The following is a 16,634-nucleotide window of genomic DNA, read 5'->3' as shown; positions in this document are numbered from 1 at the left end:
CCCCTTTAATGGAATGGTCCAATGTCCAGCGCTCCCCTTTGAAGGAATGGTCCAATGTCCAGCACTCCCCTTTAATGGAATGGTCCAATGTCCAGCACTCCCCTTTAATGGAATGGTCCAATGTCCAGCACTCCCCTTTAAAGGAATGGTCCAATGTCCAGCACTCCCCTTTAATGGAATGATCCAATGTCCAGCACTCCCCTTTAACGCAATGGTCCAATGTCCAGGGCTTCCCTTTAATGGAATGGTCCAATATCCAGCCAACCCCCACCCTCCCTCCCCAAAAGAATACATGCAGCCAATGACGAATGCGGTTAATGCTGGGCCCATGCTTAAGCTACCTATAGGATAAAGCAAACAGGGATGATGCAATCCAGTCCATCTCTCACACATCCTAACCCCCCTCCCTCCTATGCACCCAATTCCACATGCTGTCAAATTCCGAGTCCATTCTCTTCTGCCAGGCGGGGAGAGACGTATCCGCCATTTTGATTGCAGCAGTGGTCGAGCTTGTCACATGTTGTCCCGCCAGAGGGAAAATCTTTTGGAATAAACCTCCCCATTGTCACCGAGACTCGATCAGCACCAATTGTGACCGTGAATGTGAGCCCTTTAACTTGTTAATCATTCTGAATAGATGTGGATATTTAATAATAGTGTCATTGATAATCTGGCATTGATTGATGGGCTATTTGGATGTGTGTAACTGTGCAAATGTAAATGGTATAAAATAATTGAACAGTTTACTGCTATTATGCAATCGTTCTTTTCCCACCTACCCTTGAATGGCAGAAAAATTAAGCTAAATACTGAAGTTAGATTCTTGGAATTCACATTATTTAGAGATTACAGTCTGGGAGTTACTCTGTTAAAAGGCTTTTTGTTGGTCTGATATTTCAGTGCGATCATTAAACAATTCAAACTCAAAAGGTTCATGTGCGTTAATGAATTTTGCAACACGTTTAGTTACGCATTTCTTCAGTAATACTGCTTTTACCTTGCTTGCAACTTTGGATGCGAACATACAAACTAGCAGCAAGAATAGGCCACCCAGCCCCACTCCGATTTGATCCGATTGCGATCTCAACTCTACTTTCTCTGTGTGGAGTCTGCACGTTCTCCCCGTGTCTGCGTGGGTTTCATCGGGTGCTCCGGTTTCCTCCCACACTCCTACAGAATCCTACAGTGCAGAAGAGGTCCTTCGGCCCATCGAGTCTGCACCAACGCATGAAAGGCCCTGACCTGCCCACCTAATCCCACTTGCCAGCACTTGGCCCATAGCCTTGAATGTTAAGACGCGCCAAGTGCTCATCCAGGTACTTTTTAAAGGATGTGAGGCATCCCGCCTCCACCACCCTCCCAGGCAGCGCATTCCAGACCCTCACCACCCTCTGGGTAAAAAGGTTTTTCCTCACTTCCCCCCTAAACCTCCCACCCCTCACTTTTAACTTGTGTCCCCTCGTAACTGACCCTTCAACTAAGGGGAACAGCTGCTCCCTATCCACCCTGTCCATGCCCCTCATAATCTTGAATGCCTCAATCAGGTCGCCCCTCAGTCTTCTCTGCTCTAGAGAAAACAACCCAAATCTATCCAACCTCTCTTCATCACTTAAATGTTCCATCCCAGGCAGCATCCTGGTGAATCTCCTCTGCACCCCTTCCAGTGCAATCACATCCTTCCTATAATGTGGCGACCAGAACTGCACACAGTGCTCCAGCTGTGTCCTCACCAAAGTTCTATACAACTCCATCATGACCTCACTGCTTTTGTAATCTATACTCCGATTGATAAAGGCGAGTGTGCCATATCCCTTTTTCACCACCCTATTAACCTGCCTTTCCGCCTTCAGAGATCCAAGGACAAACTCGCCAAGGTCCCTTTGTCCTTCAGAACTTCGGAAGGATGTGTGGGTTAGAACAAAGAACAAAGAACAATACAGCACAGGAACAGGCCCTTCGGCCCTCCAAGCCCGCGCCGCTCCCCGGTCCAGGATTGAATCCTGAATCCAGGATCCCCGCCCAATTTTCCAGCCTATCTACATACTAATATCCTATCCCCAAGATGTCCCTCACAGCTATGATGCTTTGTTCATCACAACCTATTAACTCACCCCTACCCCCCCATTCCAGACCATGTGATCTCCAGGGAGAGGCGAAAACCCAGAGTGAAAAACCCCAGGGCCAATATGGGGAAAATAAATCTGGGAAATTCCTCTCCGACCCCTGAGGCGATCGAAACGAGTCCAGGAGATCACACTGGCCCTGATCGGAAAATGCTTCCCAACCCTATTCATTTCCACTTCCACGAACACCATCTGAATTCCCTGCCCCCGAGACAGGTTCCCAACTATCCGCAGTCTCGCTCTGTACTGGCACCAGCAAGATGATCATAGAATGAAGCCTTGAAACGAGAAACAAAGAACAATTAGCCCGCGCCGCTCCCTGGTCCAAACTAGACCACTCTTTTGTATCCCTCCATTGCCACTCCGTTCATATAGCTGTCTAGATAAGTCTTAAACGTTCCCAGTGTGTCCGCCTCCACCACCTTGCCCGGCAACCCATTCCAGGCCCCCACGACCCTCTGTGTAAAATATGTCCTTCTGATATCTGTGTTAAACCTCCCCCCCTTCACCTTGAACCTATGACCCCTCGTGAACGTCACCACCGACCCGGGGAAAAGCTTCCCACCGTTCACCCCCTATCTATGCCTTTCATAATTTTATACACCACTATTAAGTCTCCCCTCATCCTCCGTCTTTCCAAGGAGAACAACCCCAGTTTCCCCAATCTCTCCTCATAACCAAGCCCCTCCATACCAGGCAACATCCTGGTAAACCTCCTCTGTACTCTCTCCAAAGCCTCCACGTCCTTCTGGTAGTGTGGCGACCAGAACTGGACGCAGTATTCCAAATGCGGCCGAACCAACGTTCTATACATCTGCAACATCAGACCCCAACTTTTATACTCTATGCCCCGTCCTATAAAGGCAAGCATGCCATATGCCTTCTTCACCACCTTCTCCACCTGTGACGTCACCTTCAAAGATCTGTGGACTTGCACACCCAGGTCCCTCTGCGTCTCTACACCCTTTATGGTTCTTCCATTTATCGTGTAGCTCCTCCCTACATTATTCCCACCAAAATCACTTCGCATTTATCAGGATTGAACTCCATCTGCCATTTCTTTGCCCAAATTTCCAGCCTATCTATATCCTTCTGTAGCCTCTGACAATGTTCCTCACTATCTGCAAGTCCTGCCAGTTTTGTGTCGTCCGCAAACTTACTGATCACCCCAGTTACTCCTTCTTCCAGATCATTTATATAAATCACAAAAAGCAGAGGTCCCAATACAGAGCCCTGCGGTACACCACTAGTCACAGGCCTCCAGCCGGAAAAAGACCCTTCCACTACCACCCTCTGTCTTCTATGACCAAGCCAGTTCTCCACCCATCTAGCCACCTGCCCCTTTATCCCATGAGATCCAACCTTTTTCACTAGCCTACCATGAGGGACTTTGTCAAACGCTTTACTAAAGTCCATATAGACAACATCCACGGCCCTTCCTTCGTCAACCATTTTGGTCACTTCTTCAAAAAACACCACCAGGTTAGTGAGGCATGACCTCCCTCTCACAAAACCATGCTGACTATCGTTAATGAGTTTATTCCTTTCTAAATGCGCATACATCCTATCTCTAAGAATCTTCTCCAACAACTTCCCCACCACGGACGTCAAGCTCACCGGCCTATAATTACCCGGGTTATCCTTCCTACCCTTCTTAAATAACGGGACCACATTAGCTATCCTCCAATCCTCTGGGACCTCACCTGCGTCCAGTGACGAGACAAAGATTTGCGTCAGAGGCCCAACGATTTCACCTCTCGTCTCCCTGAGCAGCCTTGGATAGATTCCATCAGGCCCTGGGGATTTGTCAGTCTTTATATTCTCTAACAAACCTAACACTTCCTCCTTTGTAATGGAGATTTTCTCCAACGGTTCAACACTCCCCTCAGAGACACTCCCAGTCAACACATCCCTCTCCTTTGTGAATACCGACGCAAAGTATTCATTTAGGATCTCCCCTACTTCTTTGGGCTCCAAGCATAAGTCCCCACTATTGTCCCTAAGAGGTCCGATTTTTTTCCTAACAACCCTTTTGTTCCTAACGTATGAATAAAATGCCTTGGGATTCTCCTTAATCCTGTCTGCCAAGAACATTTCGTGACCCCTTTTTGCTCTTCTAATTCTCCGTTTGAGTACTTTCCTACTTTCTTTGTACTCCTCCAGAGCTCCCTCCGTTTTTAGCTGCTTGGACCTAACATACGCCTCTCTTTTCTTTTTGACCAGTCCCTCAATTTCCCTGGTTATCCACGGTTCTCTAATCCTACCCTTCCTATCCTTCTTTTTTACAGGCACATGCTTGTCCTGTAGCCCTAACAGCCGTTCCATAAAAGACTGCCACATACCAGATGTGGATTTACTCTCAAACAGCCTCTCCCAATCAAGAGCTGCCAATTTCTGCCTGATCCCACTAAAGTTAGCCTTCCCCCAATCCAACACCTTACCCTTGGGACACCACACATCCTTTTCCATCACTATCCTAAAGCTAACAGAATTGTGGTCACTATTTGCCACATGTTCCCCTACCAAAACTTTGAAGACCTGACCGGGCTCATTCCCCAGTACCAGGTCCAGTATAGCCCCCTCTCTAGTCGGGCTGTCTACATATTGTTCCAACGAACCCTCCTGTCCACATTTTACAAATTCCTCCCCATCCAGAGTCCCTGCCCTCAGCGATTTCCAGTCTATACCAGGGAAATTGAAGTCTCCCACTACAACAACCCTATTTTTCCTGCACCTATCCAGTATCTCCTGACATATCCATTCTTCCACTTCCCTTGGGCTGTTGGGGGGCCTGTAGTACACCCCCAACATAGTGACTGCGCCTTTCCTGTTTCTTAGGTGGCTTGGCCATGCTAAATTGCCCCTTAGTGTCAGGGAGACTAGCTAGGGTAAATGCCTGGGGTTACGAAAATGGGGTCTGGGTGGGATTGTGATCAGTGCAGACTCAATGGGCTGAATGGCCTCTTTCTGCACTGTAGGGATTGTATGATTCTTGATTACCTCTTAACCCTCTTGCCTATCAAGAACCTATCTAGTTCTGCTTCACAAAATATTCCAAGACTCTGGTCCCACCGCCTTTTGAGGAAGAGAGTTCCAAAGATACACAACCCTCTGAGAAAAGAAAACCTCCTTTGACTGTTCAGCATGCATAAACCCAGGTTATAGCTTACCTCGACAGACTGAAGTTCAGCTGTGCCACATTTTGGCCTAAACCGGGATGTTGGATTTATGTCACATTATCAGTAACCCCCACAGCTTGCCTCCTGATCTTGCAGAATCTTACTAGCTGTTCTGTCTGGAGACAATACACATCTCTTTAACCTGTGTTTAATGTTCCCTCCACCCACATTATCTGTACCTTTAAGACCTGGCTGGCTGTAGAGATTTGCATTCTAATTAGTATCCTGTAACTTGATGTTGTGTCTCTGTGCACTGTTGGAGAACAGATTTTCACTCCATCTGACGAAGGGGCAGCGCTCCGAAAGCTTGTGGTATTTGCTACCAAATAAACCTGTTGGACTTTAACCTGGTGTTGTGAGACTTCTTACCACATTTTAAATGCATGGTTTCATATTTGGGTTTTTTCTGCTTTACACTCATTTACAGTTTTAAAGTTTAGGAAGGATGTGGAAGCATTGGAAAGGGTGCAGAGGAGATTTACTCGGATGTTGCCTGGTATGGTGGGAAGGTCTTATGAGGAAAGGCTGAGGGACTTGAGGCTGTTTTCGTTAGAGAGAAGAAGGTTAAGAGGTGACTTAATAGAGGCATACAAGATGATCAGAGGATTAGATAGGGTGGATAGTGAGAGCCTTTTTCCTCGGATGGTGATGGCTAACACGAGGGGACATAGCTTTAAATTGAGGGGTGAGAGATATAGGACAGATGTTAGAGGTAGGTTCTTTACTCAGAGAGTAGTAAGGGCGTGGAATGCCCTGCCTGCAACAGTAGTGGACTCGTCAACATTAAGGGCATTTAAAGGGTCATTGGATAAACATATGGATGATATTGGAATAGTGTAGGTTAGATGGGCTTTAGATTGGTTTCGCAGGTCAGCACAACATTGAGGGCCGAAGGGCCTGTACTGCACTGTAATGTTCTATGTTCTATGTTCATTGGTGTCACAAGTAGGCTAACATTCACACTGCAATGAAGTTACTGTGAAAATCCCCTAGTCGCCACACTCCGGTGCCTGTTCGGGTACACTGAGGGAGAATTTAGCACAGCCAATGCACCCTAACCAGCATGTCTTTCGGACTGTGGGAGGAAACCGGAGCACCCAGAGGAAACCCATGCAGACACGGGGAGAAGGTGCGGACTCCACACAGACAGTGACCCAAGCCGGGAATCGAACCCTGGTCCCTGGCGTTATGAGGCAGCAGTGCTAACCACCGTGCCACCGTGCAGGAGGAGGCCATTTGGCCCGTTGCATCTGCTCTCCAAATGAACATTTCACCTCGTGAGGTTTGCCTGCCTTTCCCCCGTAACTATACACATTCTACCCTCTCACATTCCAATCCAACTCCCTCTTGGTGGCCTTGATTGAGGCAGCAGTTCCAACTGCTGTGCCACCCATATTAATCTGGGCTTCAGAATCATTGTCCATTGCCCTCACAGCCAGGCATATGACCCTTTCAGCTAAACCTTTTATTCCTTTCTCCCTGAAGTGTTTAACCTGGATTCACCTTAAAGCAACAATGGGCAACTTGGGCGAGTGAGTGGTCCCTCCTTCCATCCAATGGGCTACAAGATTGAAATCGGGCTTGTTCCCTAACCTCGACCCTATGAATAAGATCAAATACATTTAAATACACGCTGAATATTTCATAACAAGTTACAGAAAATGCATCATCATTTATATCTTAATAGAACCGTCATCAACTTCAACTGGTTAAAGTAGAATAAATATTTGTGTTTGATTGGGCACGGCTCTCACAGTCAATGTTGTGAGCAATCAGCACACACCTCACTTCACTCGCTCCTGCGAATCACTTCAGTCACACCATAAAACCATAAGATATAGGAGCACAATTCGGCCATTCGGCCCATTGAGTCTGTTCCGCCATTCGATCATGGTTAATAAGGTTGACCATGCTGAATTCTCCCTCAGTGTACCCGAACAGGAGTGTGGCGACTAGGGTATTTTCACAGTTACTTCAATGCAGTGTTAATGTAAGCCTAATTGTGACACCAATAAATAAATTAAAAACCGTACAAACGTTAACCAAAGAAATGTGAAGGATTTTGGTTGCAGCCAAGGCTAGGAATTTGCTTTATGTATGATCCGTGGCAGATATCAGAATATTGAAGGGGCATTGGCAATTCCGTTCACCCACATTTTGGTCACAGGAGTTGGCACCTGAGTACGTGGGGTGAAAGGTGAGCTGCCCGCCAATTGGATTGGGCTTCTCTTGTTGGGATTAGCACCATGGGAACGTTTTAAAAAATTATTCATATTCGTGTCACAAGTAGGCTTACATTAACACTGCAATGAAGTTACTCTGAAAATACCCTAGTCGCCACACTCCGGTGCCTGTTTGGGTACACTGAGGGAGAACTTAGCACGGCCAATGCACCGAACCGGCATGTCAGCAACTGAACAGGCGCCGGAGTGTGGCGACTAGGGGAATTTCACAGTAACATCATTGCAGTGTTAAGGTAAGCCTTACTTGTGACTAATAAATGAACTTTACCTTGACTTTAATGTCTTTCGGACTGTGGGAGGAAACCGGAGCACCCGGAGGAAACCCACGCCGACACGGGGAGAACACACAGGCGGTGCCCCGAGCCAGGAGTCAAACCCGGGTCTCTGGCGCTGTTTGGCAGCAGTGTTAACAACTGTGCCACCGTGCCGCCCCCTGGAAAAGGCTTGAGTGAGTTATTTAAATAATGACCCTGGTGTTGGCTCACAGTGGAATAGGTGATTGGCGCCATTTAATAAAGAATTGCCACATGTTTTGAAGCTTGTCAGAAGTGTCTCGCTGTGAGGGAATTCATTGAAATAAACTTGCTCGATCATTTCCCCGTTGTCACAAACTCTGCACTAATTGTGATCATGAGAGCTCTTTCACTTGTTCATCGTACTGAATAGATGTTAATATTTAATAATAGTGTCAATGGAAATCAGGCTTTGATGGGGCAATGAAATGTAAATCATATAAAATAATTGGGTTTCCTCCGGGTGCTCTGGTTTCCTACCACAGTAAGAAGTCTCACAACACCAGGTTAAAGTCCAACAGGTTTATTTGGTAGCACAAGCCACTAGCTTTCGGAGCGCTGCTCCTTCATCAGGTGAGTGGGAGTTCTGTTCACAAACAGGGCATATAAAGACACAAACTGAATTTACAAGATAATGGTTGGAATGCGAGTCTGGACAGGTAATCTAGTCTTAAAGGTACAGACAATGCGAGTGGAGAGAGGGTTAAGCACAGGTTAAAGAGATGTGTATTGTCTCCAGCCAGGACAGTTAGTGAGATTTTGCAAGCCCAGGCAAGTCATGGGGGTTACAGATAGTGTGACATGAACCCAAGATCCCAGTTGAGGCCGTCCTTATGTGTGCGGAACTTGGCTATCAGTCTCTGCTCAGCAACTCTGCGTTGTCATGTGTCGTGAAGGCCACCTTGGAGAACGCTTACCCGAAGATCAGAGGCGGAATGACCGTGACCACTGAAGTGTTCCCCGACAGGAAGAGAACACTCTTGCCTGGTGATTGTCGAAAAGCCCTAGTCGCCACACTCCGGCACCTGTTCGGGTACACTGGGGAAGAGTTCAGCATGGCCAACGCACCTAAACAAGACTGTGGGAGGAAACCGGAGCACCCGGAGGAAACCCACACAGACTCGAGGAGAACGTGCAAACTCCACTCAAACAGTGACCCGAGCCAGGAATCGAACCCGGGTCCCTGTCGTTATGAGGCAGCAGTGCTAACCACTGTGCCACCATGCTCTTGTGCTGGAAGCTGTTTTTTTTCCATCCTTGAATGGCATGAAAATGAGGCTAAATGGTGAAATTAAATTGTTGCAATTTACATCATCATTGCTTAGAGATTATGGGTGGAATTTTCTTGTCTGCCTGTCATGGGAATTGTACAGGCGGGGCACGAACCACCATCTCAGATTGAAATCGGGCTTGTTCACTAATCGTGACCCCATGAATAAGATTAATTACATTTAATATACGTTGAAAGGTCCATAACGAGTTATAGAAAATGCCTCATCATTTAGAAATTAATAGAACTGTCATCAAATTCAACTGGTAAAAATAAAACAAATATTTGTGTTTGATTGGACACAAAGGGGGCGCACGGCTCTCACAGTCAGTGTTGTGAGCAATCAGCACACACCCCACTTCACTCGCCCTTGCTTCATGTGCCAATCACTTCAGTCACACGATATGACCATAAGATATAGAACAAAGAAAATTGCAGCACATGAACTTCGGCCCTCCAAGCCTGCACCGACCATGCTGCCCAATTGAACTAAAACCCCCTACGCTTCTGGGGACCGTATCCCTCTATTCCCATCTCATTCATGTACTTGTCAAGACGCCCTTTAAAAGTCACTACCGTATCCACTTCCACTACCTCCCCCGGCAACGGGTTCCAGGCACCCACCACCCTATGTGTAAAAAATCTGCCTTGTATATCTCCTTTAGACCTTGCCCCTCGCCCCTTAAGCCTGTGCCCCCTAGTAATTGACTCTTCCACCCTGGGAAAAAGCTTCTGACTATCCCCTCTGTCCATGCCTCTCATAATCTTGTACTTCTATCAGGTCTCCCCTCAACCTTCGCCGCTCCAGTGAGGACAAAATATAGGGAGCAGAATTAGGCCATTCGGCCCATCGAGTCTGCTCCGCCATTCGATCATGGCTGATAAGTTTCTCAACCCCATTCTCCCGCCTTTACCCCGTAATCTTTGATCCCCTCACCAATCAAGTATCTATCTATCTCTTAAGTACACTCAATGACCTGGTCTCCACAGCCTTCTGCGGCAATGAATTCCATAGATTCACCATTCTCTGGCTGAAGAAATTCCTCCTCATCTCGGTGCTAAAGGGTCGTCCCTTTACTCTGAGGCTGTGTCCTCAGATCCCAGTCTCAGATTGAAATCTGAAACATCTTCCCCACGTCCACTCTATCCAGGCCTTTGAGTATTCTGTAAGTTTCAATGAGATCCCACCCTCATCCTTCTGAACTCCTTCGAGTACAGACCCAGCGTTCTAAAATGCTCATCATACATCAAGCTCTTCATTCCCGGGATCATTCTCGTGAAGCTCCTCTGGACCCTCTCCAAGGCCAACACATCCTTCCTTAGGTTGGAAGAAAGCTACACGCTTGGAAACCAGTGGAACGTGGCAACCTGCGCATGGGCAACGGTCAACGTGGGGGGCTGCACTCAGAGCCCAGGTGGGCCGCATGTGGCCCCTGGGCTGCAGGTTACCCACCACTGCCTTGAAGGCTTCTATTCTATTAGCTGCAGCTATTCCATGTGGCTCTTGCAGCTAAAGGGATCAAGGGATACGGAGAGAAACCGGGAGTAGGATACTGAAAGTGCAAGACCAGCCATGGTCATACCGAATGGTGTTGCAGGTTCAAAAGGGCCGAATGGCCTACTCGTGCACCTATTGAGTTTTTTGAGAAAGTGACCAAGGAGGTGGATGGGGGCAAGGCAGTGGACGTGGTATATATGGATTTTAGTAAGGCGTTTGATAAGGTTCACCATGGTAGGCTTCTGCAGAAAATGCAGATGTATGGGATTGGGGGTGATCTAGGAAATTGGATCAGGAATTGGCTAGCGGATAGGAAACAGAGGGTGGTGGTTGATAGTAAATATTCATCATGGAGTGCGGTTACAAGTGGTGTACCTCAGGGATCTGTTTTGGGGCCACTGCTGTTTGTAATATTTATTAATGATCTGGATGAGGGTATAGTTGGGTGGATTAGCAAATTTGCTGATGACACCAAAGTCGGTGGTGTGGTAGACTGTGAGGAAGGGTGTCGTAGTTTGCAGGAAGACTTAGACAGGTTGCAAAGTTGGGCCGAGAGGTGGCGGATGGAGTTTAATGCGGAGAAGTGTGAGGTAATTCACTTTGGTAGGAATAACAGATGTGTTGAGTATAGGGCTAACGGGAGGACTTTGAATAGTGTGGAGGAGCAGAGGGATCTAGGTGTATGTGTGCATAGATCCCTGAAAGTTGGGAATCAAGTAGATAAGGTTGTTAAGAAGGCATATGGTGTCTTGGCGTTTATTGGTAGGGGGATTGAATTTAGGAGTCGTAGCGTTATGTTGCAACTGTACACAACTCTGGTGCGGCCGCACTTGGAGTACTGTGTGCAGTTCTGGTCCCCACATTACAGGAAGGATGTGGAGGCTTTGGAGAGGGTGCAGAGGAGGTTTACCAGGATGTTGCCTGGTATGGAGGGGAGATCCTATGAGGAGAGGCTGAGGGATTTGGGATTGTTTTCGCTGGAAAGGCGGCGGCTAAGAGGGGATCTTATTGAAACATATAAGATGATTAGAGGTTTAGATAGGGTGGATAGTGATAGCCTTTTTCCTCTGATGGAGAAATCCAGCACGAGGGGGCATGGCTTTAAATTGAGGGGGGGTAGTTATAGAACCGATGTCAGGGGTAGGTTCTTTACCCAGAGGGTGGTGAGGGATTGGAATGCCCTGCCAGCATCAGTTGTAAATGCGCCTAGTTTGGGGGCGTTTAAGAGATCCGTAGATAGGTTCATGGACGAAAAGAAATTGGTTTAGGTTGGAGGGTCACAGTTTTTTTTTTTAACTGGTCGGTGCAACATCGTGGGCCGAAGGGCCTGTTCTGCGCTGTAATGTTCTATGTTCTATGTTCTATTTTCTTTGTAGCAAGTTCCACTGTCTAACCACAGCAGCACTGTGGTTAGCACTGCTACCTCACAGCACCAGGGACACGGGTTCGATTCCTGGCTTCAGTCATTGTCTGTGTGAAGTTTGTACGTTCTCCCCGTGTCTGCGTGGGTTTCCTCCGGGTGCTCCGGTTTCCTCCCACAGTCCAAAGATGTGCTGGTTAGGGTGCATTGGCCATGCTAAATTCTCCCTCAGTGTAAAATGTGTTCATAGAATCCCCACAATACAGAAGAAGGCCATTTGGCCCATCGAGTCTGCACTGACAACAATCCCACCGTAACCCCGCATATTTACCCTACTAATTACCCCTAAACTAGGGTCAATTTAGCATGACCAATCAAACTAACCTGCACATCTTTGGACTGTGGGAGGAAACCGGAGCACCCGGAAGAAACCCACGCAGACACGGGAGGAACGTGCAAACTCCACACAGACAGTGGCCCAAGCCGGGAATCAAACCAGGTTCCCTGGTGCTGTGAGACAGCAGTGCTAACCACTGTGCCACCCGAACAGGTGCCAGATTTTCACAGTAACTTCATTGCAGTGTTAATGTAAGCCTAATAATAATTAAACTTAAAAAAAACTTGAGTAAAAGACTTTTTGCTACTGACTTCCTTGTTGATTTATCAGTAACAATCGTAAAGACACTAATAAATAAACTTTGAACTTTAGAAACTTTAACCAAAGAAATGTGAAGGATTTTGGTTGCAGCCAAGATTAGATACTTGCTTTATGTATGATCCGTGGCAGATATCAGAATAGTGAAGGGGCATTGGCAATTCCATTCACCCACATTTTGGGCACAGATATGGGCACCTGAGTATACCTGTTAGAGGAGGCGAAGGCGTGGTGGTATTATCACTAGAATATTAATCCAGAAACTCAGCTAATGCTCTGGGGACCCGGGTTCGAATCCCGCCACGGCAGCTGGTGGAATTTGAATTCAATAAAAAATATTTGGAATTAAGAATCTACTGATGACCATGAAACTATTGTTGGGAAAACCCATCTGGTTCACTAATGTGCTTTAGGGAAGGAAATCTGCCATCCTTACCCGGTCTGGCCTACATGTGACTCCAGAGCCACAGCAATGTGGTTGAATCTCAACTGCCCCCCAAAGGCAACTAGGGTTGGGCAATAAATGCTGGCCCAGCCAGCGACGCCCATGCCCCACGAATGAATACAAAAAGTATGTGGGATAAAAGGTGTGCTTTTATTGGATTGGGCTTTTCTTGTTGAGATTAGCATGACAATGCAGAACCATGGAAAATTGTTAAAAATGTATTTACATTAGTGTCACAAGTAGGCTTACATTAACACTGCAATGAAGTTACTGTGAAAATCCCCTAGTCGCCACTCTCCGGCGCCTGTTCGGGTAACACTGAGGGAGAATTTAGCACGGCCAATGCACCCTAACCAGCACGTCTTTTCAACTGTGGGAGGAAACCGGAGCACCCGGAGGAAACCCCACGCAGACACGGGGGGGAGAACGTGCAAACTCCACTCAAACAGTGACCCGAGCCAGGAATCGAACCCGGGTCCCTGTCGTTATGAGGCAGCAGTGCTAACCACTGTGCCACCATGCTCTTGTGCTGGAAGCTGTTTTTTTTCCATCCTTGAATGGCATGAAAATGAGGCTAAATGGTGAAATTAAATTGTTGCAATTTACATCATCATTGCTTAGAGATTATGGGTGGAATTTTCTTGTCTGCCTGTCATGGGAATTGTACAGGCGGGGCACGAACCACCATCTCAGATTGAAATCGGGCTTGTTCACTAATCGTGACCCCATGAATAAGATTAATTACATTTAATATACGTTGAAAGGTCCATAACGAGTTATAGAAAATGCCTCATCATTTAGAAATTAATAGAACTGTCATCAAATTCAACTGGTAAAAATAAAACAAATATTTGTGTTTGATTGGACACAAAGGGGGCGCACGGCTCTCACAGTCAGTGTTGTGAGCAATCAGCACACACCCCACTTCACTCGCCCTTGCTTCATGTGCCAATCACTTCAGTCACACGATATGACCATAAGATATAGAACAAAGAAAATTGCAGCACATGAACTTCGGCCCTCCAAGCCTGCACCGACCATGCTGCCCAATTGAACTAAAACCCCCTACGCTTCTGGGGACCGTATCCCTCTATTCCCATCTCATTCATGTACTTGTCAAGACGCCCTTTAAAAGTCACTACCGTATCCACTTCCACTACCTCCCCCGGCAACGGGTTCCAGGCACCCACCACCCTATGTGTAAAAAATCTGCCTTGTATATCTCCTTTAGACCTTGCCCCTCGCCCCTTAAGCCTGTGCCCCCTAGTAATTGACTCTTCCACCCTGGGAAAAAGCTTCTGACTATCCCCTCTGTCCATGCCTCTCATAATCTTGTACTTCTATCAGGTCTCCCCTCAACCTTCGCCGCTCCAGTGAGGACAAAATATAGGGAGCAGAATTAGGCCATTCGGCCCATCGAGTCTGCTCCGCCATTCGATCATGGCTGATAAGTTTCTCAACCCCATTCTCCCGCCTTTACCCCGTAATCTTTGATCCCCTCACCAATCAAGTATCTATCTATCTCTTAAGTACACTCAATGACCTGGTCTCCACAGCCTTCTGCGGCAATGAATTCCATAGATTCACCATTCTCTGGCTGAAGAAATTCCTCCTCATCTCGGTGCTAAAGGGTCGTCCCTTTACTCTGAGGCTGTGTCCTCAGATCCCAGTCTCAGATTGAAATCTGAAACATCTTCCCCACGTCCACTCTATCCAGGCCTTTGAGTATTCTGTAAGTTTCAATGAGATCCCACCCTCATCCTTCTGAACTCCTTCGAGTACAGACCCAGCGTCCTAAAATGCTCATCATACATCAAGCTCTTCATTCCCGGGATCATTCTCGTGAAGCTCCTCTGGACCCTCTCCAAGGCCAACACATCCTTCCTTAGGTTGGAAGAAAGCTACACGCTTGGAAACCAGTGGAACGTGGCAACCTGCGCATGGGCAACGGTCAACGTGGGGGGCTGCACTCAGAGCCCAGGTGGGCCGCATGTGGCCCCTGGGCTGCAGGTTACCCACCACTGCCTTGAAGGCTTCTATTCTATTAGCTGCAGCTATTCCATGTGGCTCTTGCAGCTAAAGGGATCAAGGGATACGGAGAGAAACCGGGAGTAGGATACTGAAAGTGCAAGACCAGCCATGGTCATACCGAATGGTGTTGCAGGTTCAAAAGGGCCGAATGGCCTACTCCTGCACCTATTGAGTTTTTTGAGAAAGTGACCAAGGAGGTGGATGGGGGCAAGGCAGTGGACGTGGTATATATGGATTTTAGTAAGGCGTTTGATAAGGTTCACCATGGTAGGCTTCTGCAGAAAATGCAGATGTATGGGATTGGGGGTGATCTAGGAAATTGGATCAGGAATTGGCTAGCGGATAGGAAACAGAGGGTGGTGGTTGATAGTAAATATTCATCATGGAGTGCGGTTACAAGTGGTGTACCTCAGGGATCTGTTTTGGGGCCACTGCTGTTTGTAATATTTATTAATGATCTGGATGAGGGTATAGTTGGGTGGATTAGCAAATTTGCTGATGACACCAAAGTCGGTGGTGTGGTAGACTGTGAGGAAGGGTGTCGTAGTTTGCAGGAAGACTTAGACAGGTTGCAAAGTTGGGCCGAGAGGTGGCGGATGGAGTTTAATGCGGAGAAGTGTGAGGTAATTCACTTTGGTAGGAATAACAGATGTGTTGAGTATAGGGCTAACGGGAGGACTTTGAATAGTGTGGAGGAGCAGAGGGATCTAGGTGTATGTGTGCATAGATCCCTGAAAGTTGGGAATCAAGTAGATAAGGTTGTTAAGAAGGCATATGGTGTCTTGGCGTTTATTGGTAGGGGGATTGAATTTAGGAGTCGTAGCGTTATGTTGCAACTGTACACAACTCTGGTGCGGCCGCACTTGGAGTACTGTGTGCAGTTCTGGTCCCCACATTACAGGAATGATGTGGAGGCTTTGGAGAGGGTGCAGAGGAGGTTTACCAGGATGTTGCCTGGTATGGAGGGGAGATCCTATGAGGAGAGGCTGAGGGATTTGGGATTGTTTTCGCTGGAAAGGCGGCGGCTAAGAGGGGATCTTATTGAAACATATAAGATGATTAGAGGTTTAGATAGGGTGGATAGTGATAGCCTTTTTCCTCTGATGGAGAAATCCAGCACGAGGGGGCATGGCTTTAAATTGAGGGGGGGTAGTTATAGAACCGATGTCAGGGGTAGGTTCTTTACCCAGAGGGTGGTGAGGGATTGGAATGCCCTGCCAGCATCAGTTGTAAATGCGCCTAGTTTGGGGGCGTTTAAGAGATCCGTAGATAGGTTCATGGACGAAAAGAAATTGGTTTCGGTTGGAGGGTCACAGTTTTTTTTTTTAACTGGTCGGTGCAACATCGTGGGCCGAAGGGCCTGTTCTGCGCTGTAATGTTCTATGTTCTATGTTCTATTTTCTTTGTAGCAAGTTCCACTGTCTAACCACAGCAGCACTGTGGTTAGCACTGCTACCTCACAGCACCAGGGACACGGGTTCGATTCCTGGCTTCAGTCATTGTCTGTGTGAAGTTTGTACGTTCTCCCCGTGTCTGC

Source organism: Mustelus asterias, chromosome 29 (genome assembly GCF_964213995.1).
Source record: "Mustelus asterias chromosome 29, sMusAst1.hap1.1, whole genome shotgun sequence".
In the NCBI taxonomy this organism is placed as follows: domain Eukaryota; kingdom Metazoa; phylum Chordata; class Chondrichthyes; order Carcharhiniformes; family Triakidae; genus Mustelus; species Mustelus asterias.
The sequence above is the reverse complement of the archived record's forward strand: the minus strand, read 5'-3'. Positions refer to the sequence as shown.